We start from the raw sequence: 12,374 nt of genomic DNA, 5'->3' as shown, positions 1-12,374 counted from the left end.
TCCTTAACTCAGAAATGCACTCACTTGAGTGCTCCCTTCATTAAGGATTCAGTAATTTACCGAATCGGTATTTTAAGGAATCGGTAATTTATAGATTTCTTAATTACCGATTCGGTAAATTACCGAATCCTTAAATTTGGCCCCTACATCTCAAATGGCCAATACCGGTCGGTAACGGCCGCAATTCAGTAATTTCGGCCGTTACCGACCGGAATTGGGCTACCTACATCTGGCCCTAAATGTGCAAACATTGGCAACAGTATAAAGTAAAGTATATCACACAATTCCAGTATTAACAAAGAAAAACAACATATGAAAAAAGGCCAAATGGGAGACACTCATCTTGACTGCCGAGCAGCAAAGAAAGAGGCAGCAAGATTGTCTCTGTCCCAGTGCTTAATTTGTAAAATGCCAGGGCCTTTCTTGGAAGACCACAGCAGCCTGCCCCCCCCCCTATTGCCCCTGCCAGCACTGCCTGTGACAGCACCAACATAACACCCAGGGCTCAAGTCCTAAAAAAAGAAGTGGGGGACTAACCTAGTTAATCAGTATGCAAATGGCATCGCAGCACATGGCATCGCAGCGTGTGACATCACAGGAACTGGCATCACAAGAAGTTATATCAGATCTTAAGCCCACACATATATGTGTAGCAGGTGTATCATTTGAGCACATTTCGAGTATACTTGCAAACCTTCCTGATTTAGGCAGAAGTTTCACACTTTTATACGCTACATATAAAACAATGTTACCTTTTGTCAGCGTTAAGCTTTGTATAGCCATAATGCCTTAAAAGAAATAGTGATATTTAACCCCTTACCTGCGGCCGCGATTTTGCGGCAGTGCGGCACTTCCGCAAAATGGGCTGGGCCGCGTCGGCCGTTGGCCGACAGCAGCACTAGCGGGGTAGTGCTGCCGTCGGCCAACGGCCGACAGAAGCAGGCATGGGGTTAAATTATTACAATGCCTCCTCAAGGGTAATAAGTGTATATAAATGCAATTTATTTTGTGCAAATACTGGGAAAGATCAACACATCTGACGTTCTAACAGTGCAGTCAAATCTCCTCAACAGAGCCTGAACAAAGTGAAAAGCTACCTCTCCTAAGTATGTGTGAAGTGCTGACAAGGTGTGAGCCTTTGTTTCCCCTCTGCTGCATTTGCTTCTAGGTGTGAGGCTCCTGCCTGCTGCCAGCCAAGAGACTCCAACAAAAGGAAGCCAGACGACCCCTGAGATTCGGCCTTTGTTATGGTCTCAGCAGGAATCAGAAATAAGAGAGCCCCGTCCCCGCCCGCACCTTGTTGTGGATCGAAAGCAGATAACAACGTGCAGCCGCTGCTGAATGTGTCCCGGTGTTTGGAAATTACACCGGGACGAATTCAGCATCTTTTTTAGTGGGACCTAACTTCTTGACAGAGTGGACGATATCCACCCTGTGAAGGAAGTGGGGGGAAACCGTCCACCCGCGTGGACCCCCGACTCATGCCCTGATAACACCTAACCATCGCAGTCCTATAAGGCCTCACAGAACTATAATAATGGCCTGTAAGGCTGGTATCATTACTTTTCAAAGTGAATTGACTTAATAAAACACGGCTGTTGTGCTTTCAAAATTAAACAGACAGCGCCACCATGTGGTTGACTATCACTAGTGCCTGTAGTGACAATTAATTGCCAGTGTTTAGCACCGGAAAGCACTTGGTAATGAGGCTTTGTTGTTTTTTCACCCCTCCTTTGAGCCCCTGCATCTGAATTTGAATTTAAAAGTACTTATTAAGCGCACGACTACCAAGCGGTTTCTTGGCGCTGAAGGATGCGAAAAAACCCAGGGGGTGGAGGTGCAGATACTAGAGGTGCAGATGCTAGGGTGAGAAAGCTTGCGTAAAAAGAAGGGTTTTAAGTGCCTTGCGGAATTCAGAGTAGGAGGCAGCAGACCTAATGGTAAAAGGGAGGGTGTTCCAAAAGGTGGGGGCAAGAGCAGCAAATTTCATGCCCCCCAGTTTGTTCTTCCTGAACCGTGGTACAGCAAGAAGGGACTGAGAGGAGGAGCGCAACTCTCTGCCCGGACAGTAGGTCTTAATCTCGGAGGTAATAAAAACTGGGGCAGTCCCAGCACGGGCTTGAAAGGTTGTGCAGCCCAACTTAAAGAGGGCCCTTTCTCTAATGGGAAGCCAATGCAAGGCCTTGAGTAAAGGAGTGGCATGGTGAGATTTGGAAAGGCCGTAAATAAGGCGGGCAGCTTGGTTTTGAACCAATTGGAGGCGCCGGAGGGCATAGGCAGGAGCGCCGTTGTACAAGATGTTACCGTAATCCAAGCGCGATAAAACCATTGCCATAAGAATCAGTTTCAGAGCAGAAAAAGAGAAAAACCGGGAGATCTTTCGAATGGTGCGAAGGGTAAAAAAACAAGAAGAAACCACTGTGCCAATCTGGGAATGTAGCGTGAGGTGTTGGTTCAGTGTAATTCCTAGTGTTTTAACTGAAAAGGAGGGGGAGGGAGGAGAGCCAAAGGAAGGGGGCCAGAACAAAGGAGTCCAGGGGCTGCACCTACCGCCGGTGAGAACTAGCTCAGTTTTATCCGGATTAAGTTTGAGGTGGTTCCGGTTGGTCCAGTCCCTGATGAAAGTCATGACTGATTGAAAGTTGTGAATGGAAGTTGTGGAGTGAGAAAGGTTAAAGATGAGCTGGAGGTCGTCGGCATAGTTAAAGACCGTGACCTCCATCTTCTGTAAAGCAAAAATGAGGGGAAAGATGTATAAATTAAACAAAAGAGGGGAGAGGGAAGAACCTTGAGGGACGCCGCACTGTACTTTACGATGGGGGCAGAAAAGTCAGCAAGGTGAACGGCTGTGTGCGGTCCCCCAGAAAGGAAGTAAGCCAAGCCAGGACAGGCCCCCTGATGCCCGCCGCCTCGACACGGGAGAGAAGAATGGAATGATCCACCGTGTCGAAAGCGGTGGACAAATCAAGGAGGACCAGAGCCTGTGGGCGGCTGACATCCATCCCCTCTCTGAGCTTGTCCATGACAGAGATAACAACTTTCTCCGTGGAGTGGAGCGGACGAAAGCCTGCCTGGCAGGGTGCCAGACAACCACTGTCCTCAAGAAAGGTGCCGAGGACTTTCGTCACGTGGCACTCCAGGACTTTGCCCAAGAACGGGAGAAGGGAAATGGGGCGATAATTAGAAAGGGAAGAGGGGTCGGCACCGGTTTTTTTAGGATAGGGATTATTGTTGCCGACTTATGAAGGTCAGGAACAACACACTGTGTAAGAGAGTCATTAAGAAACGCAAGAGCGGGCAGGGGGCAAGCTGGGAAGATCTCCCTCAAAAAATACGCAGGGCAAATATCAGAGGGAGAACCTGACTTAACTCGGGCCAGCAAAGGAAGGAGGGTTTCCCTGGTCAGGGGAGGTATGCAATCCAAATGCGAGATATTGGGCGGTGGCTGAGGAGCAGAAAAGGTGGAGGAGGGCGTTGATATGTTAGCCTTAATAATCGCGATTTTCTCGACAAAAAAATTGTTGAGAGAGTCACATAGAGGTTGGGAAGGGGAGGGTTTAAGGGAAGCTCTATCTGAAGAGGCCAACTCATGGACCGTAGAGAAAATTTCCCTGGGTTGATTTTCAGCCGAGAGAATTTTGCCCGAAAAATAGTTAGTCTTGGCCAAGAGAATGGCTTTTTTATACTCATTAAGGGTAGAGGTGTACTGTGTTTTTAGTGTTGGGCTATAAGCGCGCCTCCAGGCGCGCTCAGCCTGGCACACACCCAGTTTTTTCTCCATTGAACCATCTATTGGCATCATGGGCGTGTCTGATTCTGACACGCCTAAGAGGGGCCACTAGGTCGCATGCTCTAGAAAGCCATTTGTTGATAGTGTCTTGCCACAACTTGCTTCAACTTGCCTGGGGGTGCTGAGCTGCCAGAACTTACCTCGGACTCCGTTGGTTTCCCTCCCGCCGCCGCTCGAGTCCACCTCGCGGCCGCCGAGCGGAGGGAAACTACATTGCCCAGACTGCCCAGCGACCCAGAAAAACATCTCTGGGGTCACCGCGCCCGGAGGCGCTTGAAATTGCCGCCGTCCTCGGTGGAGCGGGTGTCTTGCCACAACTTGCTTCAACTTGCCTGGGGGTGTTGAGCTGCCAGAACTTACCTCGGACTCCGTTGGTTTCCCTCCCGCCGCCGCTCGAGTCCACCTCGCGGCCGCCGAGCGGAGGGAAACTACATTGCCCAGACTGCCCAGCGACCCGGAAAAACATCTCTGGGGTCACCGCGCCCGGAGGCGCTTGAAATTGCCGCCGTCCTCGGTGGAGCGGGTGTCTTGCCACAACTTGCTTCAACTTGCCTGGGGGTGCTGAGCTGCCAGAACTTACCTCGGACTCCGTTGGTTTCCCTCCCGCCGCCGCTCGAGTCCACCTCGCGGCCGCCGAGCGGAGGGAAACTACATTGCCCAGACTGCCCAGCGACCCGGAAAAACATCTCTGGGGTCACCGCGCCCGGAGGCGCTTGAAATTGCCGCCGTCCTCGGTGGAGCGGGTGTCTTGCCACAACTTGCTTCAACTTGCCTGGGGGTGCTGAGCTGCCAGAACTTACCTCGGACTCCGTTGGTTTCCCTCCCGCCGCCGCTCGAGTCCACCTCGCGGCCGCCGAGCGGAGGGAAACTACATTGCCCAGACTGCCCAGCGACCCGGAAAAACATCTCTGGGGTCACCGCGCCCGGAGGCGCTTGAAATTGCCGCCGTCCTCCGCGTCGCGGGACGCGAGCGGGACGCCCGGACGAAGCCCGGACAAAGGGCGGGCCGTCTGAGGCCGTCCGAGGTTGGCCAAGGTTGGGTTGGGCCCGGTCTCTTGTTTGATGCGATATATACTTTGTTGCTGTTTTTAGTACACTTTGGATATTATTATTTTGTGCATCCAATTGTATCTGTTGTGCTTAGAGAAATATGCCTCCGAAAAAGCAAGCTACTCCTAATAACACTATTGACAACTATCTTGTACATGTTGTCGAAAGAATCAACAGTGATAGGAGATCTTCCTTGGGAATAGATTCACCTACCCAATCTCCCCTCATTGATATTGAGTCAGATGATCCTTTTGCGTTTCAGACAAATAGTAGTTCAAATGGTGAAATGCTTGATTCTCTTCCTGATACTATCATCATCCAGCCTAGTGGTATTGTCGCTGGTATTGAAGACATTAGTGTTAATGAAGCTTTAATAGAGATATCCACTAGTAATGAGTCCCCTATCTCCCCTGCAGCACCTATTTTAGTTCCAAGGATTAACGGGGAAAACCAAAAGGCCACGACAAAACGGGAGGGCTTAAGGTCAGCCAAGAATAAAGTAGCAAACCTGCCGAGGAAATTTTCTGAGGAAGAGGAGGCTGATCTGACTAGTGAGGCTTATGTTACACTTTCAAATGCTCAATTTAACAAGCTATTGTCACTGATGGAAACAAAAATCAAAGGTGTAGTTAAACCTCTGGTCAGTAAAATAGATAAGTTAACCTCTGAGGTTAACCGATTAGAAGGTTTATTAGAAAAAACCCTGGCCGAAGTAGGCAAACTCCCGGAAATTGTTTTTTCTAGGATTGAGTCTACTCTGAGCAAACCAGCCACTGTAAGTAATAGTGGATTTATCCCTACCCCTGTATCAAATCCTTCAATGGCACCCAAGATTAACTTCCCTGGTGATGCTCCTAATGTTCCGATTCCAGTTCCCGCTGTTGTTGACCCAATCACTGAGAAAGGGACGTTTGAGCTTGTAGTTGAAGCTTCCCCATTGGTTCTTGTCCTTGCTAATGTCCCTCCCTTGGCCCAAGGCGAATACGAAATAACATCTTCTTTAATAAATAAATCTTTATCATGGCTGACCAACAACATGGTAATTTCTCCATGGGGAAAGCAGCAACTCTCGGAAGAGCTCGTAAACGCGAGAAGGGTTCAGTGGATTGGGGACAGGGTCAAAAAATTCAAGGGGGAATGTGTTGTCCTTCACTTTTCTGACCCTGGGGTTTTGCCTAATATTTTGCCCAACATTTTACCACCACAGCGGAGATCAACTTCAATAGTTCCACTAACTCTGGATTTCTTCTACCCAAGGAAGGGAAGTGGTCCGAATTCAAGTATTTTGAGAACCAAATGGAACATTGTGACCAAGAGGGGGAGGAAGGATGTTGCCTCGGTGGACTGGGGCTTGGGGTTGGAAAATCGTTTCTCTGCATTATCAAACTTGAATGCTTGTGACTGACAACCACCTATTTGTAACTCTATGCCACTGATTGTCTGTGATGAAAGTATTATTGGTGTGGCCAGCTACTTAACTAATGATCGAACTAAGGGGTCCCCCTTTGAGGATCCAGTAGGCCTACCCAATGAAAATATTAATTGTAACAATATTGGTGGAAAGAGGATGCATGAGACTATTACAAGCCCTAGTTCTGTCACGATAACTAACACGGGGAGTCTTTTGTCTTGGAATGTGGCTGGACTATGTTCCAAGTTGGATTGTGCTGACTGGTTTGGATTTATTAACAAGTACGATCTTTGCATCTTCCAAGAGACTTGGGCGTGTGACCCTGTTTTTGCTTTGGGGTACATACATTTTTATGTTCCTGCTTCTAAGGGCCCTAAAGGGCGTCCAATGGGGGTCTTACTATATGGATCAGGCAGTCTTTAAGAACTGTTGTAAAATGTGTGGAGCTTGACCAAAAAGATATCCAGCTCATCAGACTCACTAGCGATCTATCCATCTCTATAGATATTTATAACATCTACGCTAGAGGTGGAAATAAAGGTAAATCTGAGGTTCTTTTGAGTCTCTTTAATCTTTTAGAGATACATTCTGCAGGGAAAAACATCCTAATTGCAGGTGATTTAAATCGCACTTTTGAACCTCTCATCACTGGTGACTCCCCTCTCGGGGTAGAGGAAGATAAGCTATGGGATATCCCCACATTAGACACTCCTCTGATAACTCGCTGGACGGCTGACATACTAGGCTTAAATGCAATGTGCCTGGAGTACGGGCTACGAGCCTTGAATGGTCGAACCAAGTCAGATCGCGTCCCTGCCATGACTTTTAACAACGGGCGAAATAAAAGTCGCATTGATTATGTCATCTGCAGCATATCTATATGGTCATCTGTTAGTGACATGGTGGTAACAGCAAGGTCAGAAAGCGACCATGACCCTTTATGTGTCTCTCATAACTGGTGGTCGTTTAAAGTAATAGCACCAACCCCTTGTGACCAACTTTTGCTCCCGACGATCGTTCCAACTAACGATATGCGCAGGTTAAGGTGGTCAGGTGTTAGGACAGACCAGCAGGTCCTCGAAAAAATAGGAGCTGCGACAGACAAGGCCATTGCGGCCCTGGAGAGCGTAGCTGGGACCTCACAGGGATATGAAGACATAACTAAAGCACACACGACTCTCTTTAATGAAGTTAAAAGTTACTTCATAAAACCTGTACATAATAAGAGGGTCTGTCCATATAAAGCTGCAAAGTGGTATAATCATGACTGTAGGGCGGCAAGATCCAACCTAGGAGTTGCCATTAAGAGCAACAACCTGGGTGAGATCCGATCTGCTAGGAAGCACTATAAAAATTGTATTGCTAGGGCAAAAAGAGAATGGGACGAATCCCATTGGCAGAAGTTGAAATGTGCAAGTGATCGTAAACACTCTAGACTATTTTGGCACATTGTCAAATGGGGTCACGAAAGGACTCCAGAAGCTCCCAATAACAATGTCTCCCATGATGCATGGGTCAAATTTTTTAGTGAACAGTACTCTTCCGGGGTCCAATTCGGTAACAGTTCCTGTCCTACTTATCTTTTCGCTGTTGGTGACACCTTTGCTCAGAGTGAAGTGCTGCTTGCCTTGAAATCCGTTCACAGTGGCCGAGCACCGGGCATTGACGGAGTCCCCGCAGATGTTTTCTTAAATGACACCGATAGGTGGAGCAAATACATCTGCTTATTACTAAATCACATTGCCAGGGGTGCTGAAATTCCGGTATCCTGGCGGGGTGCTGTCATTATTCCGGTACACAAAAAGGGAGATCGTGACCAACCTTGTAATTACCGCCCTATCAGCTTAATTGACACTGTTCAAAAGATTGTAGGGCGTGTAATTATTAACAATTTGCTTGACTGGGCAGAGGAGCAGAATGTCCTATCTCCTTTTCAGGCTGGGTTTCGTAGAGCAACCAGCACTGTGGACCAGGTCTTCCGTTTCCAATTGATCCAGTGGAGGACTGTGGTACTGGGTGGAGGTAGTCTTTACGCAGCATTCGTTGACCTGCGGGCTGCATTCGACCTGGTGCCTAGGGCAAAATTGTGGGAGGTGCTGGCAGCTTTGGGGGTCCCAATGACCCTGCTGACCTTGATCATAAGACTCCATGAGGGTACTTACGCTAAAATCCAATGGGGTGGCTATGGAAACGACACTGTCGATTTTCCTGTTGAGCGCGGGGTTCGACAGGGTTGTTCAATGGCACCAACATTGTTTACCCTTTTTATTAATGGCATTGTTTCCCGTATGCAATCTCAGGTTGTGGATGCTCCTTCTCTCGCAGGTGTAAAAATTCCTATTTTAATGTTCGCCGACGACACCTTAATTTTATCGAAATCCCCAAGTGGCCTGCAAAAGGCACTGGTAATATTTGACAAGTTTTGTAGTGACCATGGCTTGGAGGTAAACGCAGCTAAAACAAAACTCATGGTTTTTAACCCTTATAGAAATTTTAAATCTAAAATATCCATGAGTGGGCGTTACCTTGAAGTAGTAAATTCTTTTACTTACCTGGGGATTCTTATTTCTAATGATAATAGATGGAACCAACATTTAAATATTGCAGTATTAAGACATAAGCAATTGGCTGGTACTATCATTAAGGAGCACAGTAAATCATTGACCAAACCGATTAAACCTCCCTTGATCATATATGAGGCTAAGGCAATAGGGTCAGCATTGTACGGGGCTGAATTGTGGGGGCAAGAAAATCTCCAGGAGTTACAGATATCGGAAAATAACTTCCTTCGGAGACTTACAGGCACCCCACAGAGCAGTCCCCTTTTGCCTCTTAGATATGACCTTGGCAGGAAAGAAATCTCGGCAATGTGTAAACTTCGTCCGATACTATATTGGCGTAGAATCTGGACCACCCCTGAGTTGTCACATTATGCAGAAGGGTTTGCTGATGTTATCAAAGCGGACCGATTTAACAAAATTAGATGGTTTAAATCATTAAAATTAGCATTATGTGAACTAGGACTAAATGAACTGTGGTCCGATCCAGCCGGGTCATCTTTCCCATCTAAGCTATTTATAAAAAATCTTTTCTGGGAACGGGTTGAAAACAGGAGTTTGCTTAGTACTAACAATGGGTCTATGACTACTGCTTTCCTTGAAGCCAAGCTGTTTCCTACGTATGAAATGTACTGGGATTTTATAATGAAACCCATGGATAGGAAACTGTTTTTCCAAATGAGGGCTGGTTCTCTACCTCTACGCAACTTAACATCAAAGTGGAGAGATGGAGGTCCAGCTACTTGCCCAGTATGTGGGGAAGGAAAGGAAACGCTAGGTCATTTCTTGTTCTCCTGTCATGTATATTCCGTTCCCAGACGTGTTTGGTTGGCTCCCATGTGTAGAAATCTGGGTACTAAAAGTAGTATGGTAGCCTTGCGTATTGTAAAATCTACCTCCCTAACCTGGATTATAATAGCGACTGCAAAGTACTTGGGGTGGGCGTGGGTAATTAGGCAGAGATTGCTAGTAGGGTAACTACTCTCTGCTTACTCGAACAGAGACTGCTAGATTATCTATTCTCTGTTCTGTTCCCACGCGAGGTGTCTTTTCGGATGAATAATTTTATGAATTTTAGACTTTTTAATTGTGATATTGGATTGTTTTTAAACCTGATTTTACTAAATGAACTTTGCACCTGTGATTGTATGAAGTATGTTGAAATGTATTGTATTTTTCTTTTATTTTCAATGTGCTTATGTCATATTCGATCTTTGTAATTTAATTGCATTTTATTATGTGTTTGTATGTCTGCCTTTATGAGTAATACTCGAATAAAGCACTTTTGAATTTGAATTTGATAGTGGATACTTGAGCTGGTGGAGTGAGTTCCTCCAGGACAGGGCAGGAAGTCAAGAGGGAAGAGCAGAGAGTGAGCAGGTCTAGTTTGTTCCAATTTCGGGCCCAGGTGTTCTTGGGAAAGGAAGGTTTTTTTGCAAGACTTAGGTCTAGGAAGAACGAAATTAGAAAATGATCAGACCAAAGACATGGCGTGACAATAGGGGCCGTGACTGGGGTATTGAGTGCCCAAATCTGGTCTAGGGTATGCCCTCGAACATGGGTGGGTGTATGGACATGTGACACAAAATTTAAGCTAAGGAGGAGTTCAGTGAAATCCTTTGACATGACGTCTTCCGCGGGGTCAGAAGTCCCCAAGCACTAAAACAGATGAGTTATTTACTGCCAACGTAGCTAGCAGCTCCTGAATGCCAGAGATAAAATAAGGCATTAGCTGGGGAGGGCGATTACTCCATCTCCACTCTGCCTATGACTGGACGAATTAGCCCCCACCCGAAATTTTTAACACTCCTCTCAGAAATTTGGCTTTAGTTCTGCCTCTGGTGTGAGAGCATCTCAGACACAGAGTGACGGTGTGGGTAAGAGAGGAGCTGCGTGAGAGGGTATCTCAGGCACAGAGTTACACTGTGAATAAGAGAGGAGCTGGGAGTGAGGGCATCTCAGGCACGGAGTGACGAGGGGCCCGATTCACAGAACTAACTTAAGACAAAATCCTAAATTTACTACCATTTTGGTATTCACAGAAGGCGCTTACCCGTTTGGGTATTCACAGAAGTTAGGAGTCCTAACTTTAGGACTCCTAAATGCCTTCTGTGAATACTGAAAGTCTTAAAGTTAGGATTTTTCTCATTTTAGGAGTAGTAAAGTTAGGACTCCTAACTTCTGTGAATACCGAAATGAGTAAGTGCCTTCTGTGAATAACCAAAATGAGTAAGTGCCTTATGTGAATAATAAAATGGTAGTAAGTTTAGGATGTTGTCTTAAGTTAGTTCTGTGAATCGGGCCTACTGTGAGTAAGAGAGGAGCTGTGTGTGAGGGTATCTTAGGCACGGAGTGACACTGTAAGAGAAGAGCTGGGAGTGAGGGCATATCAGGCACAGAGTGACACTGTGAGTAAGAGAGGAGCTGGGAGGGAGGACATCTCAGGCACAGAGTGACTGTGTGAGTAAGACTGGGAGTGAGGGCATCTTAGTCACGGAGTGACACTGTAAGATTGGAGCTGGTTGGGAGGGCATCTCAGGTGCAGAGGGAGAGCAGAGGAAGATGAGAAGGCATCTCAGGCACAGAGTGACGGTGTGGGTAAGAGAGGAGCTGGGAGGGAGGGCATCTTAGGCACAGAAAGACGGTGTGAGTAAGAGAGAAGGTGGCTGTGAGGGAATCTCAGGATCAGAGGAAGTGGAAGTGTGAAAGAGCGGATCTGTGATTTTTCTTTCCCGTGACCTCTCATCTTCAGACCACTTGGAAATGCTCCGTGTCTGTTTTCAAAAGAGTGCCGGGATGTGCCAGGGCGGAATCACACCAACGTGTAACTCCTTCCGGGGTCACGAGGGAGGCCTGGTGAACATTCCCTTTCGCCAGAGTGAGAGGAAGGTGGCGTGTGAGGGAGTGTGGAGCTGTGTGAGAAGCCAAGATCAGTATAAAGCGCTAAGAAGGGATTCGGTTGCAGCATTTCTTGTACTACACCCTGGTAGGGCATCGTAGTATATTGTATGGTAGGGGGTGTCAGGTCAGTAGGGATGAGTGACTCTGTTATAGTGAGGTTGTACAATACACTATTAGGTTGAGTTGCCTCGTGGAATGGGGAAGGCACTGTGGGGCATATTACCAAGGAAGTGGCGGAGAGAGGTGTTAGCCTTCCTGGCTTATGGCCTCTCTCCGCCACTTTGGAAGCACCGGGCTGCACCATATTTACAAGAATGTGGTGCAGCCTTGCGTTTTCCCCCTGCGATGGCGCTAAGTTACGCAACTTAGCGCCAACGCAGGCACCCTTGCAAGGGTGTCTGCGAGCAGGGAGGTTTGTTTATGTGTAGGAAGTGGTTCCTTCCTGCACATAACCAATCCTAAAATGTCATTTTGTAACTTTCATGTTTGCTGCTTCGTGCATGGTATTTTGAAAAACGGTTTGTTCATGAACAGGAAGGGACACCTTCCTGTACAAACTTGATAATAGGTGGCAGCGTCGACTTCAATGGGTTTTGCGTTGGAACGTCCCCTTTCACGCTACGTTTAGCATGAAAGTGGCCCTATTATCAAGGCAGCGTTAAGC

The 12,374-nt window shown here is 47.1% G+C and overlaps 1 protein-coding gene across 1 annotated transcript in view; it reads left to right on the top strand.

Annotated features, from left to right (window-relative positions):
• Positions 1 to 12,374, top strand: part of LOC144770809 (D(2)-like dopamine receptor) — a 160,269-nt gene that overhangs the window by 140,695 nt on the left and 7,200 nt on the right. The gene's annotated exons all lie outside the window — the stretch shown is intronic.

The sequence above is a fragment of the Lissotriton helveticus genome, chromosome 7 (genome assembly GCF_964261635.1).
Source record: "Lissotriton helveticus chromosome 7, aLisHel1.1, whole genome shotgun sequence".
Classification (NCBI taxonomy): Eukaryota; Metazoa; Chordata; class Amphibia; order Caudata; family Salamandridae; genus Lissotriton; species Lissotriton helveticus.
The sequence above is the reverse complement of the archived record's forward strand: the minus strand, read 5'-3'. Positions and strand labels throughout refer to the sequence as shown.